General features: G+C 38.8%; 1 protein-coding gene and 1 long non-coding RNA gene across 8 annotated transcripts in view; one reads left to right on the top strand and one right to left on the bottom strand.

The window, feature by feature from the left end:
* PLSCR4 (phospholipid scramblase 4) overlaps positions 1-9,863 on the bottom strand; it is a 53,265-nt gene extending 43,402 nt beyond the window's left edge. Inside the window, exons 1-2 of one of the 3 annotated variants that reach the window (XM_073232237.1) lie at positions 9,379-9,503; positions 8,967-9,014 (exon numbers count right to left, since the gene is read on the bottom strand). The gene's annotated coding sequence lies outside the window, so the exon portion shown is untranslated. Of the gene's footprint in view, positions 1-8,966; positions 9,079-9,378; positions 9,504-9,742 lie in introns of those variants that run through there. The other 2 variants (XM_073232238.1, XM_017653290.3) reach the window with 2 other exon arrangements.
* On the top strand, positions 9,819-24,489 carry LOC108392826 (uncharacterized). 5 transcript variants are annotated; one of them, XR_005058515.2, is made up of 5 exons: positions 9,819-9,958; positions 10,463-10,681; positions 13,127-13,320; positions 14,639-14,756; positions 21,726-24,489. It is a non-coding gene; the product is annotated as an uncharacterized lncRNA (long non-coding RNA). The 5 variants fall into 5 exon arrangements; XR_005058518.2 differs by having other exon boundaries at positions 10,463-10,850; positions 13,200-13,320; XR_001852121.3 differs by having other exon boundaries at positions 10,463-10,850.
* The last annotated feature ends 236 nt before the right edge of the window (positions 24,490-24,725 follow it).

Genomic DNA, 24,725 nt, shown 5'->3' with positions numbered 1-24,725 from the left:
TACAGAAGCTTTTTAGCTTGATATAGTCCCACTTGTTCATTTTTGCTTTTGTTTCCCTTGCCCAGGGAGATATGTTCATGAAGAAGTCACTCATGTTTATGTCCATGAGATTTTTGCCTATATTTTTTTCTAAGAGTTTTATGGTTTCATGACTTACATTCAGGTCTTTGATCCATTTCAAATTTACTTTTGTGTATGGGGTTAGACAGTGATCCAGTTTCATTCTCCTGCATGTAGCTGTCCAGTTTTGCCAGCACCATCTGTTGAAGAGACTGTCATTTCCCCATTGTATGTCCATGGCCCCTTTATCGTATATTAATTGGCAATATATGTTTGGGTTACTGTCTGGAGTCTCTATTATGTTCCACTGGTCTGTGGCTCTGTTCTTGTGACAGTACCAAATTGTCTTGATTACTGCGGCTTTGTACTAGAGCTTGAAGGTGGGGAGCGAGATACCCCCCCAACTTTATTCTTCCTTCTCAGGATATCTTTGGCTATTTGGAGTCTTTGGCGATTCCATATGAATTTTTGAACTATTTGTTCCAGTTCATTGAAGAATGCTGTGGGTAATTTGATAGAGATTGCATAAAATCTGTATATTGCTTTGGGCAAGATGGCCATTTTGAGGATATTAATTCTTCCTAGCCAGGAGCATGGGATGGGTTTCCATTTGTTAGTGTCCTCTTTAATTTCTCTTAAGAGTGTCTTGTGGTTTTCAGGGTATAGGTCTTTCACTTCCTCGGTTAGGTTTATTCCTAGGTATTTTATTCTTTTTGATGCTATTGTGAATGGAATTGTTTTCCTGATTTCTCTTTCTATTAGTTCATTGTTAGTGTATAGGAAAGCTATAGATTCCTGGGTGGTAATTTTGTATCCTGTAACTTTGCTGAATTCCAATATTAGTTCTAGTAGTTTTGCAATGGAGTCTTTAGGCTTTTTAATGTACAATATCATGTCATCTGCAAATAGTGACAGTTTGACTTCCTCTTTAACCATCTAGATTCCTTGTATTTGTTTTGTCTGATTGCTGTGACTTGGACCTCCAGCACTATGTTGAATAGAGTGGGGAGAGTGGGCATCCCTGTCTTGTTCCCGATCTCAGAGGAAAAGCTTTCAGCTTCTTTCTGTTCAGTATGATGTTTGCTGTGGGTTTATAATATATGGCCTTTATTATGTTGAGGGACTTGCCCTCTAGGCCCATTTTGTTGAGAGTTTTTATCATGAATGGATGTTGAATTTTGTTGAATGCTTTTTCAGCATCTATGGGGTGATTATGTGGTTTTTGTCCTTTTTGTTGATGTGGTAGATGATGTTGATGGATTTTCTAATGTTGTACCATCCTTGCATCCCTGGGATTAATCCCACTTGGTCATAGTGTATGATCCTCTTGATGTAGTTTTGAATTCGGTTTGCTAATATTTTGTCGAGTATTTTTGCATCTACATTCATCAGGGATATTGGTCTGTAGTTTTCTTTTTTGGTGGGGTCTTTGCCTGGTTTTCGTATTAGGGTGATGTTGGCTTCATAGAATGAGTTTGGGAGCATCCCGTCCTCTTCCATTTTTTGGAAAACTTTAAGGAGAATGGGTATTATGTCTTCTCTGTATGACTGATAAAATTCTGAGGTAAATCCATTGGGCCCGGGGGTTTTGTTCTTGAATAGTTTTTTGATTACTGAATTCAATTTCATTGCTGGTAATTGGTCTGTTTAAATTTTCTGTTTCTTTCTGGGTCAGTTTTGGAAGGTTGTATTTTTCTAGGAAGTTGTCCATTTCTCCTAGGTTTTGCAGTTTGTTAGCATATAGGTTTTCATAGTATTCTCTAATAATTCTTTGTATTTCTGTGGGGTCCGTCATGATTTTTCATTTCTCATTTCTGATTCTGTTGATGTGTGTTGACTCTCTTTTTCTCTTAATAAGTCTGGCTAGAGGCTTATCTATTTTGTTTATTTTCTCAAAGAACCAGCACTTGGTTTCATTGATTTTTTCTATTGTTTTATTCTTCTCAATTTTACTTCTTTCTTTTCTGATCTTTATTATGTCCCTCCTTCTGCTGACCTTAGGCCTCATTTGTTCCTCTTCTTCCAATTTCGTTATTTGTGACTTTAGACTATTCATTTCCTTCTTTAACTATGCCTGCATTGCTATATACTTTCCTCTTAAGACTTCTTTTGCTGCATCCCACAGAAGTTGGGGCTTTGTGTTGTTGTTGTCATTTGTTTCCATATATTGCTGGATCTCCATTTTAATTTGGTCATTGATCCATTGACTATTTAGAAGCGTGTTTTTAAGCCACCATGTGTTTGTGAACCTTTTTGCTTTCTTTGTACAATTTATTTCTAGTTTTATGCCTTTGTGGTCTGAAAAATTGGTTGGTAGGATTTCAATCTTTTGGAATTTACTGAGGCTCTTTTTGTGGCTTAGTATATGGTCTATTCTGGAGAATGTTCCATGTGCAGTTGAGAGGAATGTGTATCCTGTTGCTTTTGGATGTAGAGTTCTATAGATGTCTATTAGGTCCATCTGTTCTAGTGTGTTGTTCAGGGCCTCTGTGTCCTTACTTATTTCCTGTCTGGTGGATCTGTCCTTTGGAGTGAGTTTTGTGTTGAAGTCTCCTAGAATGAATTGAATTCTATTTCCTCCTTTAATTCTGTTAGTATTTGTTTCACATATATTGGTGCTCCTGTATTGGGTGCATATGTGTTTATAATGGTTATATCCTCTTGTTGGACTGAACCCTTTATCATTATGTAGTGTCCTTCTTTATCTCTTGTTACTTTTTTTATTTTGAAGTCTATTTTGTCTGATACTAGTATTGCAACACCTGCTTTTTTCTTCCTGTTGTTTGCATGAAATATCGTTTTCAATCCCTTGACTTTTAATCTGTGCATGTCTTTGGTTTGAGGTGAGTCTCTTGTAAGCAACATATAGATGGGTCTTCTTTTTTATCCATTCCATTACTCTGTGTCTTTTGATTGGTGCATTTAGTCCATTTACATTGATGATGATTATTGAAGATACGTACTTATTGCCTGGACTGAGGGTGATTATTGAAGATATGTACTTATTGCCATTGCAGGCTTTTGATTCGTGGTTACCAAAGGTTCAAGGTTAGCTTGTTTACTACCTTACTGTATAACTTAACTCACTTATTGAGCTATTGTAAACAGAGTCTGATGATTATTTCTCTCCCTTCTCATTCCTCCTCCTCCATTCTTCATATGTTGTGTGTTTTGTTCTGTGCTCTTTTTAGGAGTGCTCCATCTAGAGCAGTCCCTCTAAGATACCCTGTAGAAGTGGTTTGTGGGAGGCAAATTCCCTCAACTTTTGCTTGTCTGGGAACTGTTTAATCCCTCCTTCATATTTAAATGATAATCGTGCTGGATACAGTATCCTTGGTTCAAGGCCCTTCTGTTTCATTGCATTAAGTATATCATGCCATTCTCTTCTGGCCTGTAAGGTTTCTGTTGAGAAGTCTGATGATAGCCTGATGGGTTTTCCTTTGTAGGTGACCTTTTTTCTCTCTCTGGCTGCCTTTAATACTCTGTCCTTGTCCTTGATCTTTGCCATTTTAATTATTATGTGTCTTGGTGTTGTCCTCTTTGGGTCCCATCTCTCGGGAGTTCTGTGTCTCCGTAGTTTGAGCAACTATTTCCTCCCCCAGTTTGGGGAAGTTCTCAGCAATTATTTCTTCAAAGACACTTTCTATCCCTTCTTCTCTCTCTTCTTCTTCTGGTACCCCTACAATGCAGATATTGTTCCTTTTGGATTGGTCACACAGTTCTCTTAATATTGATTCATTCCTGGAGATCCTTTTATCTCTCTCTGCTTCAGCTTCTATGTATTCCTGTTCTCTGGTTTCTATTCCATCAATGGCCTCTTGAATCCTATCCATTCTGCTTATAAATCCTTCCAGAGTTTGTTTCACTTCTGTAATCTCCCTCTGGATGTCTGTAATCTCCCTCCGGACTTCATCCCTTAGCTCTTGCATATTTCTCTGCAGCTCTGTCAGCATGTTTACAATTTTTATTTTGTATTCTTTTTCAGGGAGAGTGGTTAGATCCATTTCTGCAGAACCTCTCTCAGGTGTTTTCTGAACTGTCTTGGACTGGACTAAATTTTTTTGCCTTTCATGGTGATAGCAGTGGCTGTAGGCAGGTTGTGGGTGTGTCAACTGGGAGAAGAAAGTCCTTTCCTGCTTGCTGGATGCCTTGCCCTTCTCCACTGCTTGTGTCGGGTACCCCCACTCCTGGAGCAGCCCCCGGGTTAGTCCCCTAAGGTGCTGTGGGCGTGGTCTCCATCAGAGCAGCGCAGAGCCCTGCAGGGAGTGGCAGGCATGCCAGGTGCGCACCTCCGTGATAGCGGCGTCCCTGCTGGGTAGCTGTATACCAGCAACAGCCTTTGGGTCTAGCCCAGGCGTCTATGCGTTGGGCTGGCATTCCGGTTGGTTGCTGAGAATGCGCCTGCTCCCTCTGGCTCTGCTGCAGGTGCGCGCATGGCTCTCTCGTGCAGGCCTCTACAGGGCTCCTCTGGCTCCACTGCCGCCAGTGTGTGCGAACCGCACCCGGGCTGTTCGGTCACCACTGCTGCCTCTCCTGGTCTCCTCTGGCACCATTTGTGCACGCGATCTGCTCCCGGTCCCTTCCGGCGCCGCTTCCCCCAGCAAGCGCTACCACTCTCCCGCTACTGGGCTGGTGTGTCGGGGTCTGCGTCAGTTGGAGGAATGACTGGCATGCTGCTTAGTGCCATGAGGGGCTTCAGAGCTGCACTGCTTCCCAGAGTTTAGGGCGCCTAAGGTTCCCCAGGATTCCCAGCTGCTGGCTAAGTGTGCCGGGACGACTTCATCCAGCTATGGGGTCCATGTCTCTTTAAGACTTGCAGAAAGCACTCGCTTTTCTTTTGTCTAAGGGGCTCCAGTTGCAGGGACCTGCCCACAGATTTTGCTTTGCCATTCCTCTAATATCCAGCACCCCGTACACCTTGTGTCTGCGCTCCGGGTGCGGATTTCTAGAGCTGGTTGTTTAGCAGTCCTGGGCTTTCACTCCCTTCCCGTTCCAACTCCTTTCTTCCTGCCGGATTCTGGGGTGGGGGAACATTCAGGACCCACCTTGCCACGGCTTGTATCTTACCCCCTTCGTGTGATGTTGAGTTCTCACAGATGTAGATGTATCCTGGCTGTTGTACTGCCAGTGTCTCTTTTAGGAAGAGTTGTATTTATTATATTTTCATAAATATATGTTTTGGGGAGGAGATTTCCTCTGAACTGTCATGCTGCCACCTTGCCGTGATCCTAGATAACTTTCTTAAACAGATTTGTTTTCATTATTTAAAGGGATGATCAGTTCTCTCCATTTTAGCTTTCAAGGGGGCATTGTATTTGTTATTTGGAGTACAAAAAATATTGAAAGAATAATATTATCATGATTTTATATAATTCATTTAAGGAAACATTACCATGCCAAATATGTTATTTGGTAGATTACCAGTTTGTGCCTAATCGTGTCATTTTCTGGCTAGTCCTCTAGTATTAAAAAACTATAACAAAACAGGATGTCATATGACCTATAATAAAATCATTTTCATAAGAAACATTACATTTATAATGACAGATACTTTTAAATAGGTGTTATCTGCAAACACTGGAATAAATCAGGTCATTGAGCATTACATTTTTTTCCATGAAAATTAAGAATCCCTCCTACCTACAACCCATTTCTCATCTTAAAATACAGCCACAGATAAATCTTTTGTGTCTTCCAAGAGATTTTCTACGTGTACACAAACTAATAAATTTGCTTTTTAATACAAGTGGCAGCCTGCTATATACCTTTTTGTATCGTGCTTTTTCATTTGTTAGAATGCCTTAGTGTTGATTTCACTGCAGCTTATGTACCTTATTCTTTTAAATGGCTGCTGCGTCATTATTTATTTAACTGGCACTTAATGATGGTAATTTAAACTGTTCCTAAATGTTTGCTATTACAAACAATGCTGAAAAACACTTACGTATACTTCTTTGTAGACCTGTGTATTAAATTCATGGAAGCAGAATTGCTGGATCAAAGTTCTGTGGATTTTTACTTTGACATACATTGTCAAATCACTCCCAAGAATTTGAATCAATTCACATATCAGACAAAGATGTTACATTCTTAATATGATGTTCTACCAATATTTTTGTCATTGCCAATCTGAAAGGTCAAAACATTTTAGTTTTGTTTTCCATGTCTTATAATGAAGTTGAAGTTTTTTCTTACATATTTAAGTTATTTACATCTCCATTCTTGTAAACTCCCTGTTTGTCATTTGTCCATTTTTCTGTTTGCTAGTTCTTTTTGCTTTCTTTTTGTATCATTTACATGAAAAATTTTAAGAATGTTTTTCAAAATTTAACATTTATTTTTACTGCAGTTTTGATATGCATGCTTTTTTTCCTGTAGTTCAATTTTAAATGTTTTCCTTTTGCTACATATAGAGAATGAACATTTCCAGTATTTTCTGTTTACAAAAAAGTTAACAGGTTGTGAAATCCCTTAGGCAAAACTTTTCAGTTGTGTGCCTATAAGAAACGTCACAACAAACAATATTAAGGAAAGAGATATAGGACAGGATTTTCAAACAAAGAAGCTGAAAGAGGACATTCAAGGAGAAAGTAATTGAAGAGAAGAACAATATGGAAAATTTTTAGAAAATATTTTTCTTTCTACAGAGAATTACAACTAATATACTCAGAAAAGAATTATTCTGTATAAATTACTAATTATACTCTCAGAATCTTTATTATTTATTATTTTCTTTCACATTACAACATCACTTTTTTCCTTATAACCATTCATGTTATAGAACTGGGCAACAGAATATGAATGCATATAATTCAGTCTATAAATTATTTACAAAAATGTTATTGTACATATAAAATATACATTATATATATGTGTGTATATGTAATATACAAGGATTTCAACTTAAGTTTTTGTGTTTCAACGTACACTTTGAGGAGATTTCCATGTAAGAACATTTAGAGATACATTTTGATTACATAATTTATGGTACATCTAAAGGTGAGTAATATATAATTATTATTAAAATTAGCTCTCTTTCTGTTAACAATTTCCATTTGTATCTGTTTTTTGCAAGCAAACGTTAGTAAGAATCATGTCCCTAAATGGGCTTTTGGTTTTTGCATCAACTTCAAAATTGCTTTCCCAACATGCCGTGCTCACACCTATCATTCAGGTTTTATCTTCTACTTTTCGGTTTCATATACTTAGATTTAAATTAGTAAATCATTTAGATTGCATTTGTATGTTAAGACTGAAGTAAAGTTCCAGTTTTATTATTAGTTTTCCCAAATAAATGCCTGATTGTCCAAGCATGATCAATTAAATGTCCCCACCCAGATTTAAAATGTATGGTTATCAAATGTCAGCTTTCCTTTTATTCCTAAATCCCTCTTCAGTTTCACTGATTCATCTGCTCACTATCGCTTTGTAATAGCCTTTATTATGTAGTAAAGTCCCCATATGTATATTTGTACATTTTTCTTTTAATTGAAATCTTCCTGCTAAATGTTTTTCCACATGAGCTAAACAGTGGCTTTAAAAACAAAATATTTCAGTTAGGAATTTATTTAATTTGTATATTCTTTTAGAGAAATAGTTTCTTTCTGTAGCAAAATGTTATATATCTTATTGTGTTTTTTACCTATAAATTTTATACACTTCATGTATTTTTGTTAGGCACAAAGATAGAAATGAGAGGGATGAAAAGGAGAAAGGGTTCCCCAAAGATGACTCAGGTAGTTGATCAAATACAACCAGAAAGCCAGAAATGACTCAGAGAGTTAATCAGATGAAGCCACAGGGTCCAAGAGTGACTCAGGAAATGTCCAGGGCCCCCCCAGATAACAAACATCAGAAGCACAGGCACAGCACAGTCCTGTCCTCATTTCACCAATCAGAACAAGCCTAGAGAGCTGACAGCTGTCAATCAAGGACCTCTCTGCCCTGACAAAACCACATAAAAGAAGCCTCAGAATGAGAATCCAGGCCTGCCTGTCTTATCTCAGGCAGGCCCGCTCTGCTACTCTATGCAGAGTGTATTAAAACTGACTGCTTTTTTGACTTTGGTCTCTCGTCTCACTGTATCTGACTTCCCTGAGACACCGAGTACCTTCCTTCCCAACATTTTCATATGTTGTCTTTTTTTAAATAGGTTTTTCAATTTTGTGTTTTATCAGACCAAATTGAATAGTTTATTTTATTCTACTGTATTTTCTAGTTAATGTATATCACATCTACTGATATCTATAAATCATTAATAGAGGCAACTGGACAGTTTACTAAATTTTCTTATTTTTTTCTGTGAGATTTTCAGGTGTTTCCCGTAGGCATTCAAGGTATCCAATCCCTTATGGATAAAAAGTGATAATTTTGTGTTTTTTAAATCTAATCAGAATGTTAATGTACTCTACTCCCTAATGTCACGGGCCTAAGCAATTCATAACGTCATAGAGGGTGATGAGAATATGTGGCTTTTCCAAATTTAATGGATCGGATGCTAGTGCCTCAAGATTAACCCTGATAGTAAAATAGATGGAGGCTATCTTTCTACTTCTAACGGAAACAACACCCAATTCAAAACATTACTCGGGCGGCAATCAACCTTATTACATATTATAATATTCCGTAGTAGTTTTGGTGGTTACATTTTAACATATGAAGCATAAAACTGAAAACTCAACTGAACTGCAGTACCTAACAGAAGATAAGCAAGACCAGAGAATAAATAAAAGAAAAATCTTAAGTCTTGAAATATACACTTTTTATTTTATGGAAACAAAGCAAGTTCACCCCCAAATAAATACATCTCCCAGTCTGCCCGCATTGCTACACGGATGGGTTTCCTCCTGCACCCTCTCCCCCTTCTGCCTGCCAAGCACAGAAAGAAGTTGCTGTAAACCCTTTACCTGAGAGTCGGCCTGGCCCGAGTCCGTGGAAATGCGCCAAGGGAAGGCCTGTGACACACAAGAGGGGCCCGGTGAGCGGGACCAGGCCCGGGTCAGGGACGCGCGGGGGCGAGGCCGACCCGGTGCAACGCGCCAGCAGCCCGCAGGAGGCTGAAAGCGCGGCAGCGGGCGGGAAGCGCAGCCGCTCTGCACGGGCGCGGTCCCTCGGGCGGACCCGTCTCCCCTGCCACGGACGCTGAGATTCGGGGGGCCCGACGCCCAGGCCCCGCTGGGAGCAGCTCTCTGCGGGACCCCCGCGTCTCCTCCGCAGACGCGAGCGCCAGGCGCCCGCAACTTCGGCCACCACCTGCGAGCCCAGGGCGCCCGCCTCGCGGCGCAGCTCGGCCGCCACTGCCGCCCGGACCCCGCTCACCGCCCAGCCCGCGGTCCCTCGACCCCCGCGAGGCCAGGCCGGGGGTTCTGATTTCATCCGCGAGCAAAGAGAAGGAAAAGAGGGCGGACAGACAGGGAAGGATGACGAGGACTTCTCAAATTGAAAACAAAATAGAGCGGCCAGGGGCGGGGCGGCGCGGGGCGCAGGGGCGTGGCCAGGCCTGCCCGGACCCTCCTTCCCCGGGGGCGCGCCCCGCCGCTCAGGTTCGCTGGTCCCAGAGGCGTCGCGACCCCGTGGCCTGGGCCTCCGGATGCAAATGAGGGGGAGGCGGAAATGAGGGAAAAGTTGTCGCAGCTCTAATGGGGAGGTGAGGACACGGGTAGGAGCTAGTGGGCAGTTAGCTCGGGTTCCAGAGGCAGGTTCCAGAGCCTGTGAGGAAGGGTTTTGTTGAGTTTGGAAAAGAGAAAGACAGCTGCTCCCCAAGAGCCCGGCCGACTCGCCTGTGCTCCCAGCCCCAGGCCCCCGGCTTGGAGAATGGGCCTTGGCAACGCAATGCTGGCTGGAAACACTCATTCGCCGGCCCAGGCATTTTGCTTTCTTTTCCCCAGGATTGGAGGAGGTCAGTTTGATGTTGGAGGGATGCCAGGAAAAAGGGAGAGGGGAGCAGAGTTGCTCGTGTTCTGACGTTCAGAGGAAAATGCCATTCGATAATTACCCTTGTTAGGGAAAAAAAAGCTTTTTTCCAACTAATGGGGTTCAGGTCTTTGGTGGGCCATGAGGAGGAAGTCAGTTCATTGACAGGAACTGGGAGAGTCTGAATGTCTCTGACCTTACAAAGAATCATAACTAGACAGAAGTAAACTAGATTAAGCTCTGAAGATTACTTGGCAGTGCTCCACAATGGGAGAAGTTTGAACAGAGCAAGGCATATGGGAATGGAGTTCTGGAATTTTCCATTTTACTTTGTATGTGTGTTTTTGGTAGTATGCATTTTTAAAAGCTCATTGTGTCTCAGTAAGATTTCCCAAGACAGTATCCAAATACAGAAATAGTGTTATATTGATAGAACAATAAAAAATGCCAGAAATACAGCAAAATATATTATTTATTACCTTTGTTTTAGATTGAGAATGATCAAGAAACTGAATTTATGAATGCAAACATCCACAGTGACCATATGAAAAACCCCAAAAAAGTCAAGAGCAATTCATGTCTTGTGAAACATACTGCTTGTGGGTAAAAGTGCAGTATTTCCAGATTGTCTCACCTGGCCTTAGTGTATCTCTGTATCAATAGATGCTTCTAAGAGGTGAAGAGAAGTGGCCCACCTCCATATCAATAGGTGATTATAAGGGGAAGTGAGGGCATATCTGGACCAGAGAGGTTGGCTGGGGTCCCTTTTTCAGCCAGGTCACGAGAGACGCAGGTGAGCAAAAGTGGACAACTGTTTGTAGGCAACAAATGAGTTTCTTCCACCTTATTTCTCCCTTTGGCTGATTTCTGCTTCAAAGGTAATTTGCACCGGGCCGGGAACATATTTTCGCCCCAGAGTTACACCTGGTAGTAGTCAGCAGGACCTCTGAATCTGAAATCTCTATTCATGAGTGTGACACATGGGCAGGCTGCACCTAGAGATGGTGGGGAGATACCTGGAAATTCCCCTGTGGATGTTGGGGAGGCCCCTGCGGTGGGCTGTGACAACTGACTGACTCACCCTTACCTCTGTCACTGGTGGAGGGTGCAGCTTTACCTGGGAACCCACTGTCCATGGGGCTTCCACTTGGAGAACCCCTAGTGGGGAATTGGTCTAGGGTAAAGCACCTACTAGATGGGTGGGGCCTTCCCCAGAATTGGGGAAGAATGGAGACACCAGAAGCTGTGGAATTAGCCCTCTGTGAGATAAAAGACTGCTTAGAGGCCCTGAGTGGCCATGTAGCAGCTAGATTGTGGGATGTTTGTTTCTCAAGATAGTGGAAAGGGTTATCTAGAAGAAAGACACACTTCAGCAAGAGAGAGATACACTTTGGCATCACTTGGAGGAGCTGGGCGATGACCTACGGGATGCCCTTAAGAAAGAGAGACAGTTATTGAGAAGACAGGTTATGCTCCTGGAAGATATGTTAGCAGCGAGGGAGGAGGCAGAAGGGGAATCTGTGCCGCAGGAGGCCATCGGGGAGGCGCGGGGAAAGAGTGGTGCCTTCAGCCCTGGAGATGGTAGGGGAGATGTATAAATTGCCTGGGGGATACAAGGGAATTGGAGAAACTCTACAAGAGTTAGAGAATGTGGGCACCTTAAAGCCCACTCATAGTCCTTTTAATAGCCCATGAAAAAGCCAGATGGCTCTTGGTGTATGACTGCGGATTACAGGGAATTGAATAAAGTGACACCCCCTTTGCATGCTGCTGTCCCCTCTATAGGAGCCCTATGGACACCCTCAGTCGTGAACAAGGGACATATCATTATGTTGTGGAAACTGCTAATGCTTTTTTCTGTATTGATACAGCACAGGAAAGTCAGGGACAGTTTGCCTTCACGTGGGAAGGCCGGCAGTGGAGTATTTGAACTACTTAGAAGTAACTTTGCACCTTTGTGTTTTGGAGCTGAAAACAAGGAATAGAATTTTCAGGAAAGGACAACAGGTTTTCATTTGATATATTACTTTCTAATCACTAGAGCTCTACAAAAGCTTAGAGGGTTATCTGTGAGCAATCACAAAGGGTGCCTTTCCAGTACAATGTACAGCCCCCAGAAATGTATCTGAGAAGGGAAGACAAGAGAGGTTCACTTTTTAGTACAAGCGATCATACTCAACACTTGGACCATGCAAAGTTTGTCTGGAAATACTGGTAATGATGATTTTGATAATGCTGCTGCTGCTGTTGATAGTGACGATGATAGTAAATTATGCCAGTCATGTTAGTTCACATTTGAAAAGTTGAGTACAGTACATTCACTTTCTTGCTCTTTGTTACTCTTTTATTCAAAGTAATACCCTTTTATGTTCAGGAGGCAGACTGAAAAGCAGAGGCTCAGCTAATGCTGTCAATTTAGATCTGTAACTCTAAGAGACAGGGTGCTCTGAAGCTAAATGTAATTCTTGGTCTTCAGTATCCTGGCAAAGGTTAGAGCAGACAGCTGTTCCTGCACAACTCTGTTGAAAGCTGTAGGATGTTCGCTGAAAAGTCGTGATCTGCTCTGCTCTGCTGTCTCAACAAGATGACTGGAATGGATGAGTTTATAACACAGCTTTACATCTTTGCAATGTTCTGTTTCTATTAGATTTGGGTACTTCTACCATTTGGGGTGGGTTTTTAAACAGTGAGTAGACATTAGGTCTCCTGGATTTGGAATCAGACAAGACCAAGTGTGCCACTTGACGTGTGTGCCTGTGTATAAGTCCTCCTCTGTAATAATAAAATATCAGCAATGTCTCCTACACTGGGTTGGTTGAGGATTGAGGTAACTATATGCATAACAGATTTAGCAAAATAAATAGCAAATAAGAAGCGCTGAAAAGATATTAGTTGTTATGATTAAGTGTAATTTGATAACTGGATAGCTATCCTGTAAGAGTTCAACTACAGTTTTGTAGTTGAACACAACATAGCTAAGACTTTGGGTTGGTGGTTTACCAGCAGTAAATTATGCTTTATTGAACAATATCATCTATTACACAAAATTCGTGATAAAGATATCAAATAAATACTTGTAAGAAATGCTATGTGTTGGGATACAGAGACTGTTTCCTTTTAATCTGTGACATTTTACTTTATTACTTGCTTTGAGACATGGGAAGGTGAAAATGAAGAGACATTGTGAAATTGGACCAAAACAAATATGGTTTTGCATTCTGGAGCAGGAGATTCTTGGAAGGTGATGACTGGAAGATAGCTCCCTTCCTTCTACCACCAACTCTCGTGTGTGTATTCTTCCTGAGTCAGATGCATGCTGCTGCCCACGGGAGCCTGTGTACCAGTGAGGTATAGTGTTCCTGGGTGGCCATGATGTGGAACTGATGCAGAACTATGAACTTGGGCAGATAAATCCCTGGAAGCCAGGGTTCATGTACTAAAGCCGAGAAGAAACTGAATCATGCACTGATCCCTCCTGCTCTGTGGATAAGTGAATAGGTGTGCACTGGTCATCGAGAGGTTTTCTGGCAGTAGCTTATTAAAGAACACCGACTTGCTTGCTTTTATTCTACCAGTCAACACCAAAGACCTTACAATGACTTCTATGGTCTAGTAACTCTGACTTCATCTCCCATTCCTCTCTCACTCCAGCCATACTGGCCTCTTAGATTCTTAAGTCAGAGTCACGCTCCCACCTCAGGAACTTGGCAATTGTTGCACCCTCTGTTTTTCTCAAATATGATGTAACATACCTATTTTAAGTTCTTAGATTTATGAATGCATTTATTAAATATATTATCTGCTTCTCCCAAGCAATATTATCTCTCCATCAATCCTAGAAAAGGAAAGAGTAAAAAAAAAAAAATTTCCATGCATGATAGAGACAACTTTGAAATTTAAGAATAAATTTAATAAGAAATATTTAACAAGAAGTAGACTGGGCCTTCATAAAGACTGAAATTTTAATGATTGTTTTAAAATATAGGAACTGAAAGCAATGTTTTTTGAATGGGAAGAGTTGAGATTTTAAAAATCGATAAAATTAATATGTTAATACAAAACACTCTCAACATTTTTTAAAAATTGATTAAAATGATCTTCAATTATGTGGGAAAAATAAATGCCCAAGAATAGCCCAGGAAATTCTTGAAAATGTAATTTGATATATAGTTCATAGTAACAAGGCTATTGAATATTTTTTAAATGATTCCAAACAATAAAAAATTGCAAACTATGTAGATTAGCTTTCAAATTTTAGTTTGTCAGCAACTCAGTTGTCAGCAACTGTCATTGATAGAAAGATATGACAATTATTAAATGTTTGCTAATCTATTTTCTACTCTTCTTTTGTTCAGTCCTTACAGTGTATTTATTCCTATCACATCTATACTGTGAAGAGTTTTAAGTCTTAGGGACATAAGGCTGTCAGAAATGGATTTGTTTATGGGGTCTAAAAATAAATAATGCAAAATGACAACATTTTAAAAAGTAGGTCTGGTTATTTTCAGTATTTAGAATTTGTTTACTTTCAATGTTTATACGTACTTTTCCTGATTAAGTGTATGTTACCTGTGGGTTTAGTGCTTTTGGGGTTAATGTTACAGGAAACTCTGTACATTTTTCTACCCACTGAATTTAATCCAATATTTTTCTCTACCTTCCCTAGCCCATCGATTCTTGTTATTTAATAATGGAAATATTGTCAGTAATTTTCTGATTGTGAAAATGATCCTTACATATATGAAGACTGAAACAACACAGAAGACAGTGAGCTGCTCTGCCAGGTAAAAACGCACACACAAACACACACACAAATGCCAGACAGAGAGACAGTTCAATTCATTGTTAATTTCCAGATTGTGTTATTAAATACAAAGGAAACAAGTTCAATCTGGGGATATGTGAAATTCAGGTGTGGCAGCCTGGTCTGGTTGATTCCATTTCATTTAACCAATTTATGACAATACATTGTGCCAACCTCTGGAGCCTGGGCATATAGATTTTTCTGGATTGAGAACATGTACCAAACACCATCTATTTTCTTCTTATCTCCCTTCTCTTCAGCCCTGACAGTCCCTCTGTCTTTTCCATTCCTATCCCTTTGCAATATTCACCTCCTGTATCTTCAACTTATTTTTTCTGTTTTCTTCTTAACCAAAATTTAGGCTTATCCCTACCATCCAAAAATAATGATCTATTTATCTCTATTTCTCCACCATGGAGTCTCTTTTCTCCTCTTATCAACTGAAAAGCATTTCTACTGTTTTATTTTCCATTCATTTCTCAACTACATGCAATCTGGCTTGCTTTCTTAATTCTCCATGGAAATGATTCTGGCATAGTTCACCAGTGACCTCTGTATTTCCAAATTCAATGGAAACAATTCAGTCTTTTTTTACTGACCCTCCATGGCACTCTGCTCCTTAATATCACACCCTCCTGGTTCTCATATTTTTGCAGTTCTTTGCCTCCTGAACAGCTTATGTTTTCCATGTAACCCTTAAATGTCCATGTTCCCTAAGATCCATTACTTGGAAAATCCTTACTAGAGAATCTCTAATTTTTTTCAACAATTACCTGTGCATTCAAAATTTGTACATCTCTAGTTCCCACAGAGATCTCTGTCCTCAGCTGCAGACTCACAAACCAGTTGCCTACTAGACTTTTTCATCTGGGTGTGACAATGACATCCCAAGTTCAACAGATCCAAAACAAACTGATTTTACCCCAGGCATGTTCTTGTGCGTTCCCTGTCTTGATTGGTAGCACAATAATCCACTTAGCGAGAAACCAGGAATTTTCTTCAAAATTTCAAAACTAACTCACTTCTAATCAATTGTTGTATGTGTATAGATCTTACTTCCCAAACAGTTCTCAGGTTTCCTCTTTTCTTCCTTCATTTCTCTAAGGTATTCAAACTGTCTCCATTCTATACACAGTCATAATGATGTAACCAAAATACAATTCAAACCACATTAGTCCCCTGTTTAAATCCTTCACTGCCTCATCAACACAGACAGGTAAAGCCCAACCTCTTAAAACGCACACATGGCCCCTCTGCCTGTCCAGTCACTCCCACCAACACTGTGTTCATTAGAACACATTGCTGGCAAACTCCCATACACTATGCTATATGTCACCTGTGTTCCTTGTTCTAAAATCCTCTTCTACTTCCAGATCTTCTTTTTACCCTTTACTTGGGTATTCCTGCATAATTCCTAGTTGAGGCTTGGCCCAGGTTTTACACCCAAAGCCTTTCTAAGTCCTCCTTGGATTCACCCCATTGGATTAAATACTCTTTCTCTGGACTCCCAAGTGCCTCTCCCTATCATCATCCTCACACAGTGTTACAATTAGCTTGATAGATTCATGTGTTGTCTATCCCAGTAGGGATAAAGACTGTATAACCCCAGTTCTTAGCACTGTGGCTGCCACATGGTTGAATTGAATACGTATCTTGAATGGACAAATGCATAGTATCTTTTACTAGAATTCTTGAGTAGTCACTTAATGAGGGCCAACTAAATGGACAATAGCATAGGAACTGTGGCCAAGGACATACTGTTGGTTCTATTTTTCTGATTTTTCCCTTGTTTTAATTAAGATCCACAAACATTTGAAAAATGCACCCTGAAAACTAATTAACAATAGACTGAATGCATATTTTTTTAATCAAATATTTCAGTGTCAGCTGGGGTGGTAATTTTTTTCTCCTTTACTTTGGCACACATCCAAAAAGGAACTTAAAACCATTATCTTATTTAACCATGTTTACACATTCTTGTTCCTTTATCCTGCAGAGATTTTCAACGAACTTACAATGTTCTTGTACATAGGAACAAATATGATACAATCGACTATAAAATTAGCCATGAGCTGGACATGTTCTAATAATATCCATTACATGTTTATTTTATATTTTAATATCTATTTGTGCTCTGCTAGACCTGAGCCAAGTCTTGAAGGAATTGCTCAAGTGATTGGCTTGAGTAAATTGAGATATGACTGAGCTTCATACCACTGAGAAAAAGAAAATAGAGACATATTGTCAACTACAACTCAAATGTGTTCCAGAAATAGTTGTAGAACAAGGATACATTTCAAATATTGATTAATTAAAAAGCGTTGTATGTGAATCATCTCACTAAATTCATAGAAATATGATCTTTTGGAATGTATCTTTGATAGTCTTGATAACACTGAATACCTCAGACTAGAAAATAAACTCCTCACATTGATATACCCGAGGGTGCTAGCATCATGCTTTCAGAACAAGAAAACAAGTGTAATCCCCTCTCCTGCTCTCTATCATCATGTGATGTCTTGATCTCCTGATATGTGATGATGCTAGAAGCCATGGCTGGGATATGCTATTTCACTTTCAGTTCTATAGGTCTACCAACATTTTGTGTTAACATTTAAGGATCTTCGGATTACTAATTATGCAAGTTACTGCCACATTCTTTCTTGTTTTTTTGTTAATCTATGCCAATCACATACTTTAAAAAAACAGATTTATTTAGATATAATTCACATACCACAAAATTCACCATTTCCAAGTGTACTTACTATTCAGTGGCTTGGGGTATATTCAGAGAGTTGCGCAACCATCACTGCTGAACGATAATAATGAGCCCCAAATGCACAACAGCCTCGATGTCATCCTGGACCATCTCTACTGTTATGTTCCTGGCCTGCTAACTCTTAAATTCCAACTCCATCTGTTTCATGACTTTTGATCCCTTTTCTCATTTAACACTTGTTTCTTCTGCCTTGGGGACTTGGCATTTGTATTCTGTCTCTGATTTCTGACAATCTTTGAGGTCTTTGACTTAGAATTGCTCACCAGCTCTCTCATTTTTGTTACTTCTGTGGGTTTTCCTGCCTTAGTTTTCTTTAAAAATCTATTCATTGATAAGCCCATCCCAGCCACTCCTGTTACTTCACTGTTTTCCTTAACAGGGTCATTTCAAACATTTTGTCTCCAATATTTGTTTCTTGGGACTCAGCCCTTGATGAAGCTATAGCAACAGGGATGAGCTCAGAATCAATCTCTTATGCATGGCTTGTGAAACAAAGGTGAAATAATAGAGATCTTGTTCAGGAGAAATTCAGGGCATGCCTTCAGGAAATGGGAATTGCTTCAAGGCCAGGCACTTAAAGACAGGAGGTACATCCCAATGAGGTGCAGGTGAATTGCCTCTGGCTCATGATTCAAGATAACCTCTTAAAGCTCTGCATGGGTACGTACTGGTGATTCTCAACATAGAATGAACCACATCTCAGAGTTCATATTGCAAATGGAAGCTGTGTGGGGGAACATTTGTGATTGTCACTTTGATTGGGCCAATGCTGGCATTTAAAGGACAGGAGCCAGAGGTGCTAGACCTCCTGCAGCACCTAGGAGTCCTGGGCAAAAACGTTTGTTGGTGTCAGGCCTGACTTTGAATGCCTAGTGGGGGACAAGAAAAAAATATGTGTCATCAGTGTTTAATGAATCTGAAAGTTAAAGACTACTGACTTATCACATCAGCTCTCTGCATTTGTGCTGCCTTTGGCCGGATGCCCTGCCCTAACCAGTGACTTGGTTGGTTAAATCATCAGTGATATGTAAAAGCCCTGCCCTTCTGGGGATGCTGCAAACATCAACCATCTAACCCCTAATGGGGAGATTCTTCTTTTCTTTTTCCTCAGAATAAACTCGTTATGTGGTGCAAGAATAGCTATGGTCAGACAACTCTCCTGGCACTAGGAAAGGGTTCCTCAGCAAGCACATGAGTGTAAGTACAGCCAGAGAGTAAGAACATGGACTTCGTACCCAGACTACCTAGATTTGAACTCAGCTTTGCAATTTACTGACAGTGAGACCTTGAGGAAATCAGCAGATTTCCTATTGCTTCAGTTTCTTCCTTTGTAAAAATGGACTAATATTGGTGCCTGTCCTAGAGGTCTGTTGTAGGATTAAATGTCTCAGTAAACATAAAGTGCTTGTGAGAGGATCTAGTATAGAATAGGTAATGTGTTAGCTATTGATTTTCGGAAGCCTATGTCACTGATGACTTATCCTGGAATAGGAAGGTCAAATGCACATCAATTCTGATCACTAGATTTGTGACCTTGGGCATTTCACTTCATCCATCTAACTTTGTGTTTCTCATTGGTAAAATGAGATGAATAATTCATACCCCTGTTATCCCACAATGACCTTAAAAGTTACCTTGCAACGTCTCAGGTTACATAGCAGCAAACATCACATAATACAGGTGGGAATTTATAGTCAGAGTGTCAGCAGGGGAAAAAAGATTTGAGAAGTCTTGTTTATGCAATTTTTCTGGAGAGTTGTGCATGGACCATGGGAGTAGATACTGGCAGAGGGACTCTGCCCCCTGCTGTTTTTTCTTTTTAATGGAGAGAGCGTAACAGTGATCTTGCTCAGGGAAATAGATTCTTTGAGATGGGTGCTAGTTTTTAATGATGTACTGGAAAGCCAGCTCTCTAGCATCTGGAAACAGAGAAGGAAGTTGCCAGGCCACCCAAAGAGAGTGGTCCATAGTCAAAAACCAGTAGTCCTGTTTTTCTGTATAAAATGAAAGATAAAATGTAAGTAAACAGATCTTTAGAATTGTTAAACACTATGTAAATTAAACTAATCTACCTATGAATACTAGAAAGTTAATGATGAAAGATTACAATGAAGAATACAATATGTAGAATCTATAATGTACACAATATTATGTTTTTAGCTCTAAGTATGCAACTTTTGTTTACATAATAAAATTTCTGATCTTAAAACAGTCTTTATGGTGAGTCTAACTTGTGATTGGCAGCTTACAACTAGGATGAGGGATGAAATTGATGGCTAAGAGGGGGAAAGAAAGGAAAAGCAAAAGACTGTCTTAATGTAATTCTTGTTCTAAAACAAATAGAAAGACTCTAAAGTCACTATTTTTCCTAATTCTTATTTTATAATACATTCAGTTATTTCTGAATTCACCAGAATGAAATTCACACATCTAATTCATGTGATGCTGGAACTTGCAATGGAAGTATAATTTGCATGACGACATTTCAATGAAGAAACTGAAATAACTTGCCCAAATTCCCATAGTTGATAAGTGATGAAGCTCAGACTCAGATCTGCATTAGCTATGTTCTAAAGGTTATGATTTCCCATATCAGACAGAAATGACAAATATTTAGCTTGCTCCAATATTTAAAGTGATTCTGCCCCTGGCCAACTGGCTTCAAGGGCTTCAGTGTAAGTGCAGTTACACTGGGCACCACATGCAGTTTAATGTGCTGTTCTGCTCTCCTGAAATTCTGTATTTTGCTCTGCACCCAGCGTTATGTAGCTGTTCTTGCTAATAGAAAATAGCAGCTTTTCAAACAGTCTTTGTGTTTGTAACGAGTATGATAAACTCTAGACTTATCAAGTGAGAAAATTGTTCTTGAACATTTTGGGGTCTAATCCATATCTTTTCATTATTGGTAAAACAGCTTCACCAATAGCAGTTTTTCCTTTTATGAGAATGGTACTCACTGACCTTGAATATGCTCACTGGATGCTGAAGTGCTCTCCATCCATGTAATGTTTCTGGAGTTCTCCAAAGGAAGATACCCACTGGTTCTTTCTATAGTTAACCTAGAATGTCTGTTCTTTGGTCTTGAGCAAGCCGTGAGACTTAGAACAAATGTGACTTCCTCTAGTTCTCTGAAGGGGTATTTTGACCCTTCTCAGCAGTTATCTTCAAAGTACTTAAAAAGTTGAGAGAGAGTGAAAGAGAGAAACCACTGTCTGTATAGTTTTGTCTTCTATCTAGAAAGAATGTATCAATTTTTTATTACATAATTATTATACAATATTGAATATATTAAGATATTCTGTTTATAACACCTGATATAAACCTCATAATTACACTTATCACCTGGTAAAGGCTTAACTGTGTTTCTCCTCTTCCAGGCTACTTAAGTAGTGGCATATTGTCATGTTCATCGTTTTTATCTTTGGAGCACCAATATTTAGGAAAATTTTGAAATGATTGTTGAAATGAAATGAATTGCCAAAGTTGCCCTATATTCGATGACTTTGGCAATTATATATGTCAATCACAATTATTTGTTTTTCAGGTGAGTTATGTAAAAATTTCCCGAAACTAAAACTTAATGAATCCACAAAATGGATGCGTAAGTGCTTCATTACCTAAAAGCAATGTTTCCAATTAGTTTCCGCCTCTGGGTTTTATTTCCCCAGTGTGATTTAGCTAATGTTTTAGCTAAAGAGAAAGTAAGCCACTTACGTCTTAGTGTAAGATAGAGTGAAGCACTATTAGTATAAATCCTTCTTCAGTAGCATCTGACAAAAAGTACTGCTAATTGTCTAGACAACAATAAATGTGCTTTCAAGCAGGATCATGACGTTCTTTTAGTCTTTCATTTGATTTTCTTTTTCTTGGAATATGGCATTTGCATACTACGAGGGTCTCTTGAAAGTGTGATATAGGCTGTCTTCCTTGTAGAAAGGGAAGAGTTTTCTAGACTGGGATATAAAAGTTTTCAAGAGTGATAGGATCAGCGTCCAAACTCATCAATCAAAATCCTGTGATACAAAAAAAAATTTAAGCAGAAATAGTAATACCAACCTTACATCATTCTTTCAGATAATAAAGCGTGATTCCTGTATTATTCTGACACGCCTGTCATAACAAAATACCATAGGCTGGATGGCTTTAACAAAGAAATGTATTTTCTTACAGTTTTGGAGGCTAGAAGTCCAAGATCAAGGTGCCATCAGGGTTGGTTTGCAGTGAGAACATTCTGCCTGGCTTGAAAGTGGCCTCCTTCTCCCTGTGTCTTCACATGGGCTTTTACCTGTCAGGTGTGGAGAAAGAACCTTCGTCTCCCTCTTCTTACAGGGACACACCAGTCCTTTCAGATTAGGGCCCCACCCTTATGACCTCATTAAATATAATTACCTCCCTAAAGGTTCTGTTTCCAAATACATTCACACTGGGGGTTAGCAGTTCAATTTTGTACGGGGCACAGTTCAGTCCGTTACAATCCCTAAACTGTTGGATGAAGTCAGAACAAAGGTATGTTGGCACTGGCTTGCACAGGCTCACAAGCACCAACTGTGAGCATCTCTTCCCAACTTTGCCTTCAGTGACTTGAAATCTGCTTCAGTGGGAGTATTGATACCATGAAAATCATCAACCACCACCTTTCAGAATCATCTAAGATATCACCAAATATATAATACATGTATAATAATCACTACTGTATAACAAAAGAAGTAAATAAAAATTAGTGCTCGTAAATTTTCTGTGTATATATACAGGCATACATTCTCGCTTTGATTATATTGTGTATTTGTATATATATGTATAAATACATCTTTTTCTCTTTGATTAAATATACTTTGAAAACTATGTTTAACTTGATTAATGAAATGGATTGTGCAAATGACAACTAACAAGGCGATTGTATTGGCTTTTCCCAGTATTTAATTATACAAAATTTCAAATATACAGAAAAGTTAGAAGATGTTTATAGTCAACCCGCAAGTACCTGTTACCTAGATTTTACGATGACTGTTTTACTATACTTGCCTCATCATATATCCATCCATCTCTCTACACATCAATCAACACTTCTTCATTTTTGATGCATTTCACAGTAAATTGAAAACCAATACGTTTTCATTAGATTTCAGCATGCTGTGATTATTGTCTGATATTTGCATTGGGTTCCTTGTTTTCTTTAAAGGTAAAATTTCCATACAGTAAAATGCATAAGTCATAAGCATATCATGTGATGAGTTCTCACACATGTATTTACCTGTGTAACCTAGACAAGTTCCAAGATATTAAACATTAGCCTCAGACCAGAAAGCTTCCTCAGGCCCCATCCAAGTAAATTCCCATCGAACCCATTACTGAAAACAGCTCTTCTGATTTTTTTTTTCTTACTATAAAACATATTCTCCTGTATATAGAACCTACAGAAGAAGTCACACAGTATGTACTCTAGGCATGGAGCTTTTTTTATTGAGTAGAATATTTTTTAGATTAGTATGTGGTGGTGCACATACCACTGATTCATTCTTCATTGCTATAAAGTGTTCCATTGTATGACTATACTACCAATTCCTTTATCCATTGTTTTTTCATGGAAACCCAAGCTATTTCCAGGCTTTGCCTAATATGAGTAAAGCAACTATAAATATTTTATGCAAGTGTTTCTTGGACATGTGTTTTCATTTCTCTTGGATAAATACTGAGGAATTGAATTGCAGTGTCAAAAATAAACATGATTATATTCATAAAAATTTCCAGAGCTTCTTCCAATCTGGTTGTACCATATTACATTGCCATTAACAGTATATCAGAATTACAACTGCTCCACATTCTCTCTGACATTTAGTTGGGTCAATCTTTTTCATTTTAATGATTCTAATGAGATACATGAGTGTGTCTTCTTGTGATTTTAATAGAAATTTTCTTGTTATGAGCAATTGAGTAGTTTTTCATGTGCTTATTGGTCATTTGTATCTGTTCCTTTGTCAAATGTTGACAAATTTTGATCACTTTTTGATTTTTTTTGTCTTTTAATTATTTTGTTATGAGGTTTCTAATATATTGTGGATAGCAGCCTTCTGTCAGATATATGTTCATAAATATTTCTTTCCTATCTTTGGTAATCTATTCATTTTTAAATGTCTTTTGATGATAGAAGTTCTTACTTTTCATGACGTCTAATTTGTCATTTTTTTCTTTTATGGTTGTTGCTTTCTTAGTTCTGCCTATGAAACCTTTGCTTAGCTCCAAGTTATAAAAATATTATATATCATATTTGTTTTTCTAAAGTTCTATAGATGTAGCTGATATATTTTAGTTCATGATATAGTGTGAGTTAAATTTTGTATATGGTTTTAGACAAGTTTGAATTATTCATGTATGGATATCCAGTTGTTCCAGGCCATTTGTTGAAAAGACTTTTCTATCCCCATTGAATTCCTTTGGCACCTCTGTCAAAAACTGATCTGCTACCAACATGTGATTGTATTTCTGGACTCCATTCTGTTGCAATGATCTGTTTATCAATCCTATGCTAGTTCCACTGTCTTGGTTACTATGGCTTTACTGTGTGTCTTGAGGTTAGCCAATGAAATCTTCCAACATTGTTCTTTTTCAAGATTTCTTTAGAATTCTAGGTCATTTGTGCCTTTATATCAACATTAGAATCAAGTTCTACAAAAGGACATGCTTGGATTGTGCTGGGATTGCACTGAATCTATAGATCAATTTGGTGTCAATTGATACCTTAACAATTTTAGGTCTTCAAATCAATTAACTCCATTAAACGAACTCCATTTACTTAGGTCTTCTTTATTATCTTTCAACAAATATTGTAATTTTCGGAGTGAATGTCTCCTATACCCTTTGTTAAACTTATTTCCAAATATTTTGATGCCAGTATAAATGGAATTATTTCTGTAATTTTCATTTTCCAATCTTTTTGCTGACAATGTATTAAAATACAATTGACTTTTAATTGTATCCTGTGATCTCGCTAGCTCATTTATTATTTTTAGTATATTATAGTTTCCTTTGGTTTTTGGTTTTGTTTTTTTTTAATTTTTTATTAAGATATGATTGATATACACTCTTATGAAGGTTTCACATGAAAGAACAATGTGGTCACTACATTTACCCATATTATCAAGTCCCCACACATACACCAATGTAGTCACTGTC

The sequence above is a fragment of the Manis javanica genome, chromosome 3 (assembly GCF_040802235.1).
Source record: "Manis javanica isolate MJ-LG chromosome 3, MJ_LKY, whole genome shotgun sequence".
Classification (NCBI taxonomy): domain Eukaryota; kingdom Metazoa; phylum Chordata; class Mammalia; order Pholidota; family Manidae; genus Manis; species Manis javanica.
This window is presented reverse-complemented; position numbering and strand designations above follow the sequence as displayed.